Source organism: Alligator sinensis, unplaced genomic scaffold, assembly GCF_000455745.1.
Source record: "Alligator sinensis unplaced genomic scaffold, ASM45574v1 scaffold215_2, whole genome shotgun sequence".
Taxonomy (NCBI): Eukaryota; Metazoa; Chordata; order Crocodylia; family Alligatoridae; genus Alligator; species Alligator sinensis.
The window spans coordinates 1,369,627-1,381,333 of record NW_005842400.1 but is presented as its reverse complement, the minus strand read 5'-3'; the positions used below and the strand labels follow the sequence as shown (position 1 = coordinate 1,381,333).

Genomic DNA, 11,707 nt, shown 5'->3' with positions numbered 1-11,707 from the left:
CATCCACACCAGAAGACAGGCGGGGGATCCAGGCTGACCTGGACAGGCTCAGCAAGTGGGCGGACGACCCTTTCAGGTCTGAGGCCAGATGGATTTTTATGACCCTTCAGGTCTAGAAGGCTTTGGGTTTTGGAGAGCCTGGAGTTAGGCTACTTTCAAGTGGGGCTACATGTGCACACAGTTTTGGTGTGCTTCACAGAAGTTTTGCCTGAGGGGTTGGATGTGTCCAGCCTAGGGATGGTTTCGGGCTTGTGTGTCAAAGGGAAGTGTCAGTGTTCAGAAGATGGACTGTGTGGAACTTGGTTTATTACGGCAGGCATGGCCTCTGTGTCAAGTATAGGGGTAGCTGTCCCTGGTGCTACTACAGCCAGGTGAATGCTTACATCCCTTTAGTTCGAAAAGGGTTTTGGGTTTGTGGGGGTGACGAGGTGTTATGCTAGCTTGGAGCAGGGCTAGGTGAGATGGTTGTGGGGTGCTTCACAGAAGGCTTTGGCTGAGGGGTTGGAGGTGTGTCCCTCCTGAGGTTAGTTTTGGGCTTGTGTGTCAAGGGGAGACATCAGTGTTCAGAAGATGGACTTTGTTGTACTTGGTTTATTGGGGCAGGTAGGACCTTTGTGCTATGTACAGGGTATATCTGTTGCTGGTGGTACTAAGGCAAGGTGGATGCTTATGTCCCTTTTAGTTCTAGAAGGGCTTGTGTTTCGCGGTGGCTAGGGCCTCCAGTGCGCAGAAGATGGATTGTGGAGGACTTTGGTTACTGCGGGCAGGCAGGTCCTCTGTGTTTCATACTGACACTGCCTGTAGGTGTGCTGATCGTTTTGGGGGGTGGAAAGGTGGCTTTGGCTGAAGGAGTTGGAGGTGTGTCCCTCCTTGGGTTGGTTTCAGGCTTGTGCATCCTGGGGAGGGTCCTGTGAACAGCAGATGAACAATGGTTACTGGGGTGGGAAGATCCTCTGTCCTACATACAGTGGCTGCCTGTTATTGGGAGTTGGTTTTTCCAATCATTTTGGGGACTTGAAAGCCAGCTTTGGCTGAGGGGTTGGAGGGGTGTCCAGCCTGGGGTCGTTTTGGGGCCTGTGCATCATAGGGAGGCTCCAGCCCGCAGAAGATTGACTGTGGGGGACTTTGGTTACCAGGGGCAGGCAGGTTCTCTGTGCTACCGACCGTGGCTGCCTATGACTGAGGGTACGTGTGTCTATCATTCTGGGGACTTGAAAGGTGGCGTTGGCTGAGGGGTTGGGGGTGTCCTGCCTGGGGCTGTTTTGTTGCATGTGTGTCATGAGGAGGATCCTGTGAAAGAACGCCATTCCAGCCTCTCTTTTTGGTTTGTTTTTTTCCTTTCTCTTTGTCCTTTCACCTGTCTGTCAACTGCGTTGCCCCAGGTTAGTGCGTACATGACTGACTGCAGGTACGAGGGAGGGAATTTGACCTCCGTATGGTTTGAACTTTAACTTCATGACCTGGGGGCAGGGGCTTGAGTCCTGGTCAATGTGTGATGCTTTTCAGATTTGTTGGTCGGCATAAAACAACACCTGGCCTTGGTTGGAGCCAGCAGGTGATGTCAGAAGGGCTATTTAAGAGGTCCCCTCCAGGAAGAAGGGGGCGGACATTTGAAAGACACACTGAGCAGCATGGACTTGAGAAGCCCTCGCTCATACTCAGGATCCAGAAGTGAGTAACTTACCAGAAACCTAACTAGGAATTAGTTGACTGTAATCCGGTCACGTGGCCAAAGGCAGACAAGCCACTCAGATTTGCTCAAGCTGGTTTCCTTTCTATATTTTGCTATTGGTATTCCTTCCTCTCCCCATCCCTTTTTGATCAATAAATCTATCAGTTTTAGCAGCTCTCACTGTGTGGGCTTAAGAGGGAAGGGACCCACTAAGGTGAGCTCTACTATTTTACTCTCCTCCCACTCGGGAGGCTGATAGTGAATGCTTCTGGCTAATAAAAGCTCCCCAATATCACAAGGTCCACAAGGCTTGTGTATGCCAGGTGGCATTGGGGCCCTGACAGAGACCTGAGTCCAGGGGGGCAGGGGGTGTCAGTGGTTACCCCCAGGCTTGCAGGTGCGCTCCAGAAAGGTGGTTGGCCAGACATGAGGTGCCCCAAGGGAGGCACTCGAAGCTGGTAAGCAGTTGAGCGCAGAGGCAGGCGGCTCAGCACAGGAGCACCCCCTACCAGCCGGCCACAGATCCAGTGTGCAGAATGAAGACTCTGGGGGCCTTTGGTTATTGGGGACAAGTGGTTGCTCTGTGCCACGTACAGTGGCTGTCTGACTGGGTGTAGCTGTGTCAGTTGTTTTGTGGGGGCTTGAAAGGAGGCTTTGGTAGAGGGGGATTGGAGGTGTGTCTGACCTGGAGTTGATTTGGGGCTTGTACCTCATGGTGAGGGTCTAGTGAGAAGAAGATGGACTGTGGGGGACTTCGGTTACTGGGGGCAGGTGTGCTGATCATTTTGGGGACTTGAAAGACAGCTTTGGCTGAAGTGTTGGAGGTGCGTCTCACCTGGAGCTGTTTTGTTTCTTGTGCATCTTGGGGAGGGTCCAGTGCAAAGATGGTCCATGATTACTGGGGGCAGGCAGGTCTTGCATGCTGGTGACAAAAAGGCTGTTAGTTCAAGCCTGGATGTGGGCAAGTGATCTTAAGTCTCAGTTTGTGGCCCTGTCTGGGTTAAGTTGTTTTTTTTCTGCCCCAAGACATGCCAAGCCTAGATGCATTCCAGAGCCTATCTGACCAGTCGCCAGGGCTCCAGCTTGCAAAAATGCAGAGCATGGCATGACATGCCAAAGGGGTTTCAGCATGCCACAGCAAGTCCTGCATCCTAGGCAGGGCTTCAGTGGGAACCCTTACAATGTCTGAGGATGGGTGTCGGTGAAACCAAAATGCATTATTTTAATGTTTTTGTTTGGCCTTTGATCATGCCACCCACATGATCAAAGGCCAAGAGAGCAAGCCTTATGAGGAGAGGCAGAGGGACATGGGACTCTTCAACCTGGAGAAGAGAAGGCCTGGGGGAACTTTGTGGCAGCCTATAGGTATATAAGGGGTGTGCACCAGGATTTGGGAAAGCAGTTGTTCACAAGGGCCTCCCAAGGGATAACAAGGTCTAATGGCCACAAACTTCTGGAAGGCCGACTTAGACTGGACATAAGGAAAAACTTCTTTACAGTCTGAGTGTCCAGAGTCTGGAACAGACTCCCCAAGAGGTGGTGCAAGCACCTACTCTGGACTCATTCAAAAACCGTTTGGATGCTTATAGTGCTGGGATCATTTGACTCCAGCAGCCTTCCTGCCTATGGCAGAGGTGCTGGACTTTATGATCTTGTGAGGTCCCTTCCAGCCCCTAATGTCTATGAAATCTATGAAGTTTTTAGTTTTGGGGCAGCTGAGAGCATTCGGGCCCTAGTATGTAAGAAGGTGCTGCCTGTGGCCTTGTGAAGCATATCTGAGGTTGAGCATCAGTGTACCCAATTATGCCAAAACAAGAGGTGCCTTGTTATTTAAGATCAAGTTCTTGTCTGGCACCCTTCCTTGCTCTGGTGTCAAGGCATGTTGAGCGACCCACCCCTGGGAAGTCTCCCTATAGTTAGCCTCACTCATACATTATAGAGGCTATCATTTCACTAACTCAGTCCGTCATGGGTCTGCTGGAATTCTGGACCTCATGAGACTCTCAATTCATGTATTTGGAGAGAGAGAGACATTAATCAATCAAATAAATATATAATCTACTAAATGAAATGCTTGAATAATTCATCATATTTCTCATTCAATCGAATCAATTTTGTCAATTTATTATGAGTGTTCGCCCATCATCATTCCCACAATCAATTTGGAGCTATACCACTTTCCTGGCTTCACTGTTGTCACTTAAGTCCAGTATAGAGAATCCTACTCTTGCTCAGAGTCAGGACTCCTTATCCTCATTGCCAAAGTTTCCATCTTGTACATTACCCTTGATGGATCAGTCTTGTGGTATCATGATCCTGTATGAGGGGCATCAGTTCACCGAGCTCTGGCCTGAGGCTCCACCCATGATACTTACTGGGGTTTTGTCTTCTGGCATCAGAGTGTTGGAGCTGCCCTGCACCGCCTGATGGCTGGAGATCCCTCTGGGTCTCCAGGCTGAGGAACCAGCATGGCTGCATACCATGATTCTGCCAGAAATGTGAGGGAGATGCTTCTCTCCTTCCCTTCACTGGCTGGCTTCACTTGCCTTTTTATATCTGGTGATGGGCACAGATAGTGACATCATAAACCATGCGCCCTGAAGCCTCAGTGTGCATGTGCTTATAAAGCATGGTGTTTGTGCCCATGTCACTCCATCCTCACCAGCTGCACACCTGTCAGTAAGAACCAGCTATTTCCTGCCATGCTGCGCACTTTATCATACTGTGTTCTTGCCAAGCCTCCTGAGTCCACGCCCACTATGGGGTTGGCACGTGTAGCATGCTGCTCGGTGACAATCAGGCTGAAAGATGGACTGGGAGAGTTTGTGGCTGCTCGTGGCCTGTTTTTGCTGGGCAAACAGGGCTTTTATATGGCCCATCAATTTCTTTTTTTGAAGGGGCAGCAGAGTGCGTTGGTGGGGGGGAAGGGGGGTATGTTTCTGGCCAGTGGTAGTTTGAGAGGTTTGAGTTTGAGAGGGAGGAAGGCCATCCTCCCTTTTTCTTGGGCTTGAACCTGAGGGCTGAGCTACTAGGCTGGCAGTTGAAGCCTGGGCATGTGCAAGAGATATTAAGTCTCAAATTCTGGCCCTGGCTGGGTTAACCTTTTATATTTTTGCCCCAAGAGAAGCCAAGCTGAGATGCACTTCAGAGCCCATCTGACCAGTGCCAGGGGTCTGACTTGCAAAGATGCAGGGCTTGGGTTGGCATGGTATGCTGAAACCTTTGGGGGTTTCAGCATGCCATGCCCAGCCTGAGGTTTTAGGCCAGGCTTCAGGGGGAGCCAGGGGAATGTCTGAGGATGGGTGAGTGGGTGTGGCCAAAATGTGTTTTTTGAATTGTTTAGTTTGGGGCCAGATGGGTGTTCAAGCCCTTGCAGGTAAGAAGGCAGCAGGCCTGTGGGCTTGCAAAGCATCTCTGAGGCTGAACATCAGGCTGGCAGGTGAAATGGCAGAGTTTGTGGCTGATTGTGGCCTCTTTTTGCTGGGTAGATGGCCTCTTCACCTGACCTGTTTTGTTTTTTTGTTTTGTTTTGTTTTGTTTTGTTTTGTTTTGTTTTGGGGGGGGGAGGGGGTTAAGGCACCCAAGGGCTGTGTGGTGTTTGTGCAGGTTTCTGGCAGGTAGTAATTTGAGACCTTGGCCTGTAGGGAAGCTAGGTAGCAGGTTTGTTCTGTGACTGAAGGGCCTGAATGTTCGGCTGGTCATATAGGCTAGGGACAGACATTCAAAAAAACCTGAGCCTGAATTGATTCAATATTTGTAGATTAGTCTAACCTACAAAGCTTGAACCAATTTGGAGATGGATAGACATTCCGTTTTCATTACAGAAATACAGGCACATGCCTGCAGTGGCTCAGGCTAGAAGCCAGGGGGTGCTACAGCAGCCCTCCCTTCCCTTCTACAGTGCTAAACTGGCAGGGGACAGACATGGCCAGGCCCTGGCAGGATGCTCTGATTATGGCTGGGGTTTAAACTCCCACCCTGCCTGCACAGTCCAAGGCTCTTACCCACTCATTGCTCATGGGGTGGGAGTGCTGTCAGACCCCAGCCCTGGGCTAGCACTCTGAGACAAAGGTGGGGGGGTGGAGTGCAGTACATGCATCTGTTGGTAATAGTGAGCTTTCCAATCTCCCTCTCCCTGTCTACAAACATGACAGGGCTGCAAACCAGCAGGGGGCTGATAAAACCACATTATTATCAGCCCATTAGCAAACCACTGTGTTAATCAGTCCATCAGCAAAACAAAAGCCTCTCATTAGTTCATAGGCAGACAAGGTTCCTTGGGTGAATTTGATATCTTTTATTAGACCAACCCAAATGGTTAGAGAATAGTTATTAAGCAAGCTTTCAGCTTCAAAAACCCTTCAAGCTCTTCTTAAACAGCTTTTTCCAAGGAAGGAACAGAAGGACATTACCAGTTGCCCTGTTGATTAGCTCTGAAAAGACCTAAGTGGACACTGTTCTGTCTGCCTTTGTCCTGTCTTCCTTACACAGACATCTCTCAGCATTAGCTAGCATACCACATGCCCATATGGGAGATAGGAGGGAGTGGGGAATCCCTGCTTGAGCAGGGAGGAAAGCCTGGCAGACCTTGCTGTACTTGCAGTCTCCCCTGGAGCTCTGGCTAGGGAGGAGAGAGGTGGAGCCAGCTTGTTCTTTGGAGCAGAGAGCAGAGTCTAGGCTAGCCCAGCTGCAAAGCATCTGGGATGCTGGGGGACTCTGGTTGAACTTAAACCAGGAAGGGGTCTGGGACAGACATTGCATAAACCAGTTTGACCCAAATCAGTTAAGTCTGATACTACATTCAACCAGATTTATCTTAAGCCAGTTTCAGCCATTTTGAAACTGGTTTACGTACACTGAACTTATGCTCTGTTGCAGGTTTAAAACAGTTTCTGGTCACTTAAACCAGTTTGTGTGTAATGCCTGTCCCTAGGTTGGGAGTTCAAGTCTAGGTCTGGGCAAATGGTTTCCAGTTTGATCTTGTGGTCCGCCCTGTGTTTGGAATTTTATCTTTCCTCCCCAAGACATGCCAATTTGAGATGTGCTCTGCGTGGATATCTTTAATAGTGTTAGTTATAAGTTGTTATGTTGTCCCAGGAAATGCAGGAAGAGCACAGCAGATCAGAAGGCTATGAGGGTTTTGTTGTTCTATTAGCTTAATTCCTTGGTCTGTTGAGAACAACGCATGGTATCAGAAGTGGGGTGCAAAGAAAGAAAAAATGGAGCATCTCAGAATTCCAGAGGAGTTAAAGCTGTCTAGCAATGCAGCAGACTAGTGGAATAAATTTAAACAGAGCTTCATATATATGATGGCCAGTCGTGTTACAGAGAAGGAAGATCCACTCAAGGTAGCTATTTTTTTAAATATAGGGGGCCCAGAAGCTCAGTCTTATTATACAATTGTCAGAAGCAGAACAGAAAAGCTATGACAGTAATAAAAAAGTGAGGAACACTGTATCCTAAGCAGAACGAAACCTGTGAATGGTATAATTTCCACATGAGGAAGCAGAAAGAATGTGAGACAATAGAGGAGTTTGTCAAAGACCTCAGACTGCTGAGCCAGACATGCATTTTTGGAGAACACAGTTCACGATCAGAGACCAAATAGTATTAGATATAAGGAATACAAGCCTCAGGATCAAACTGCTAGAGGATCCTGAACTTAATCTGGAAAAGGCAGTTAGACAGTGGCAAGCAGCTGAGATAACAAATGCCAGGCTGCAGAAACTGGAGGAAAACACAGAACAAGCTGAACTAGACAGGATTACAAGACTGCAAAAACCTAAGGCAACACAAACAATATAGAAAGGCAGACCTCACTATGAAGCTGGCAAGTGGAGGCCAAAGAGAATTGCTTGAAGAAACAATGGTCAGCTGCAGATGCTGTGTGGGTTGCCACAAACCCATGCAATGCCCTGCATTTGGTAAGCACTGCAACAGTTACAAAAAATTCAATCACTTTGCAAGAGTTTGTAGAAAGGAGCAAGATGCACCACACAAGAAACAGCAGGTGCATGCTCTATGCAATGAAGAAGAAATCCTTATTGGCACAATGCAAGAAGTTCATTTTTCTGAGGACTGGGCAGTCACCCTGGACAACAATGGGCTACTGGTAACTTTTAAATTAGATGCATGGGCACAGGTCAATGTAATACCAGAATACATTATTCAAAAAATGAAAACTAAACCTGTGTATTATGAGAATAACAAAGTGAAACTTAGAGCATATACTGGGAACATGAATGCAACCAAGGATGTCTGTGCACTGCATGTTAGACACAAGGATAATGTAGTAAACGTTCAGTTTGTAACAGTCCCAGGAAAGCTAGTGTTAACTCTTGGATTGCGAACATGTAAAACTCTAGGTTTGATAAAGAGAATGGATGCCAATGAGGGACTAGAAAGCAAGAACATAGAAGAAGAGTTTTATGATGTGTTTCAAGGCATAGGGAAACTGTCAACTTGAGGACAAGATAGAATTAAGAAAACCAAATACTCTCACCATACAGACTCCAAGAAATGTTCCCCTTGTACTAAGGGAGAAACTGAGAAAGGTATTAAATAGATTAGTTAACATGGACATAATAGGAAAAGTAGAGCAACAAACTGCTTAGGTTCATTCACTGGTTGTAATAGAAAAAAAGATGGATCCTTGAGATTGTGTCCAGATCCTAAGCAAATGAGCAGGTACATCAAAATGGAGCATTTTTCCATTCCCGCCAAAGACGAGGTTTTTGGCAACGTGGCAGAAGATAAATATTTCTTCACTTTAGATGCCTCTTCTGGGTTTTGGCAAGTTTCCCTAGAAAAGAATAGCACTAGATTATGTACCTTCAGTATGCCCTTCGGAAGTTACTGCTTTTGTTGGCTTCCTTTTGGACTGTGTTCTGCATCTGAAATATTTCACAGAAAGGTGCAACAAATTTTTGAACATCTTGATGGAACTATGGTTTATATTGATGATGTATTAGTTTGAGGAAATACTATAGAAGAACATGACTTGAGGCAAAGAAAGGTATTGGAAAAAGCTCACAGAGCAGGTTAGAAACTGAACAAACAAAAACGCAAGTTCAGAGACAGAAAAATAACGTATCTGGGAGAAACGGTCTCTGAGAAAGGGGTGCAAATTGATTCTGCAAGTTTTAAAGCCATTACAAACATGCCAGCCCCTTCAGATAAGGAAGGAGTGCAAAAATTACTGGGAATGATCACATTTGTAATATCTACCTACAAATTTGATCATTCCTAGTAATCTTTGCAAAAGGGAACCTCCAAAGGCAATACCTTCCAAAGGACGTATTGAAGGTACATAATCTAGTGCTATTCTTTTCTACTATTCTAATTTAGTAGTCAAATTATACCAAACACCTTAGATCACTACAAAAGAATGACCAGTGGATATGGGAACATGAACACGATGCTGAATTTAAAAACTCGAAGGAAAAAAGAATGAAAGCTCCAGTATTAAAATACAATGACTCTAAAAGACCCATTACATTTCTCAACAGAGGCTTCTAGAAAAGGAATCAGAACAGCTTCGCTTCAAAAACATGGAGCTAGCTGGAGACCAGTATCCTATGCATCTAGGGCACTAAGTCACAGTGTTTATATGCACAAATTGAGAGAGACAGTTTAGCTCTGGTATATGGCTATAAGAAATTTCATATATTTATCTATGGGAAGCCTGGGATAGCTGAACCTGATCATAAACCTCTGGTAACTATAGCAAAGAAAGGGTTATCAGACATGCCACCCAGATTACAGAGAATTCTCTTTCAATTGCAAATGTATGATCCAGACATACAGTGCATGCCAGGAAAACATCTACTTATTGCAGATTTGTTGTCCAGAGCATATGACATGATGGAAAACAATACAATTCCAGACTCAAACATAGGAATCAATCTTCATTAGATTAACATGTACTATCACAGGTAAAATGTGGGCACTAATTGCAGAAGCTACTGCTCAGGACACCACATTGCAAAAAGTGATAACAACTATTTGTGCTGGTTGGCCTGGAAAACATATACCTGGCCCGTATTCTCAGTCCAAGGAAGAGCTGTCAGTACTGGATGACATTTTGTTCAAAGGCTCATGACTCGTTGTTCCAGCAGTGCTAAAGAAAGACATGTTAAACAAAAAACATAAGGGTCATCTAGGCATTGAAAAAATGCAAAAGGAAAGCAAGGGGTGCTCTATATCAGCCCAACATAAATAGTGACATAGAAGATGCTGTGAAGGCTTGTACAACGTGCCTAAAGTACAGATCAGTGCAAAGAAAATAGCCCACGATGGTCATTGAGGAGCCCGTAACTCCGTGCTATAAGTGGGCATTGACTTATACATAATTTTTTCCTGCATGAATTAGTGCTGGATTATTATTCTCACTATCCTGAAATTGCGTTCAAAAACACAACAGAAAGCCATGTCATAACTTGCATCAAATCAATTTTTGCTAGACATGGAATTCCACAAATTGTGAGAACAGACACCAGACCCCAATTCAATCATCTTGAGTTTAAAGAGTTTGCAAACTAATATGGATTCCATCACAACACTTCAAGTCCTGCCTACCCACAAGCCAATGGTCTGCTGGAAAATAAAGTACAAATAGTGAAGAAATTGTTGAAAAGAGCTACAGATTCACACACCGATGTTTACCTGTCACACTTAAATTACAGGGCAACACCCATGAAACGTGGGTTGTCCCCAGCAGAAATGTTGTTTAACAGGAAACTCAAAACTAGGCTGCCAAATCTTGTGGATGGTGCTCATCAGAATGAAAAGCAAAACGTGAAAACTTAAAAAAAAAAAAAAAAAAAATTAAACTCAAACAAAAATGGTACTATGACAGGGGTTCTGGGGAGTTACTAGGGGTATGCAAAGCAGGCCCTATTTCATTCAGATTCAGCCCGAATCAGGGACAGTGACTCAATTCATTGATTTGGATCACTGTCCCTGATTCGACTCGGCCGAATCTGAATCTGAAGATTCAATTCAGATTTGGACAATCGGTGATTCGGACATAGACACAGCTTTAAAAGTTTTTTCTACATACCTTGAGATCGTGACCACTGTGATGCTGGGGTGCATGGAGCAGCCTACAGGAGTGTAGGGGGGCCGTCCATGTGCTCGGCGGTGAACCTGGAAGTGGACCGGAAGTACTTCCGGGGGGCGTGGGGGGCTCCCCAGTGTGCTCCCCAGCAGACCCCGAAGTGGACCAGAAGCAGCCAACCCGGCAGACTCCGAAGTGGACCAGTCTGCTGCCAACCACGCTGGGGAGCCCGCCATGCTTCTGTGGGACACTCCATGTGCCCCAGCATTGCAGCACTCACGAGCCCCTGCTGCCTAGAGGTGTGTAGAAAAAACATTTAAAGCTGTGTCTATGTCCAAATCTCCGAATCTCTCCTCTGATTTGATTCAGATTCAGAGATTCAGTTACCGAATTGGGCTGAATCTCTGCCGAATTGAATCAGGGACCGAAGCTTCACATGGCCCTAGGAGTTACCACAACTATACAAAGATAATGTGCTTATTTCAGATGGACAAACATGCAAACAAAAAGTACTAGTTTCCCATCAAGCAGCTCCCAGATCCAATCAAGTAGTCACACCAGAAGGACAGGTGTTAAGAAGGAACAGACAACATGTGCAGGTCATAAAGGAGAGAAAAGAAAAAGCATCACAAGATTCACCAAAGGAAACAGAGTTAACAGCAAAGCAACAAGAAACAAGAGAGGGGATTGAAAATGACACAGAAGCAGACATCTGAACAAGGAAACCAAGCAAGAACTGAACCAACAAGGACTGAGAGTCCAGAGAAACTGAGATCACTTAGAGCTAAAAAGCCCAACACAAAGACTAATAGAGACCCGTTAAAATGTGCTTCAGCAATGAGATGAACTACACTTTCAATGTTAGTTTACATGGGATACGTTGCATGTAAAGGAGGAAGATGTGTGGATACCCTTAAGTGTGTTGGGTATAAGTTGTTACATGGGCCCAAGAAAGAAGCAGAGGCAACAGCCAATGA

At 46.0% G+C, this 11,707-nt stretch overlaps 1 long non-coding RNA gene across 1 annotated transcript; it reads right to left on the bottom strand.

Moving 5' to 3' along the window:
* Nucleotides 1-138: 138 nt before the first annotated feature.
* On the bottom strand, nucleotides 139-10,331 carry LOC112551271. The gene is made up of 3 exons (XR_003095532.1): nucleotides 9,706-10,331; nucleotides 2,508-2,594; nucleotides 139-908 (listed from the first exon to the last, which is right to left on the bottom strand). It is a non-coding gene; the product is annotated as an uncharacterized LOC112551271 (long non-coding RNA).
* Between the last annotated feature and the right edge of the window lie 1,376 nt (nucleotides 10,332-11,707).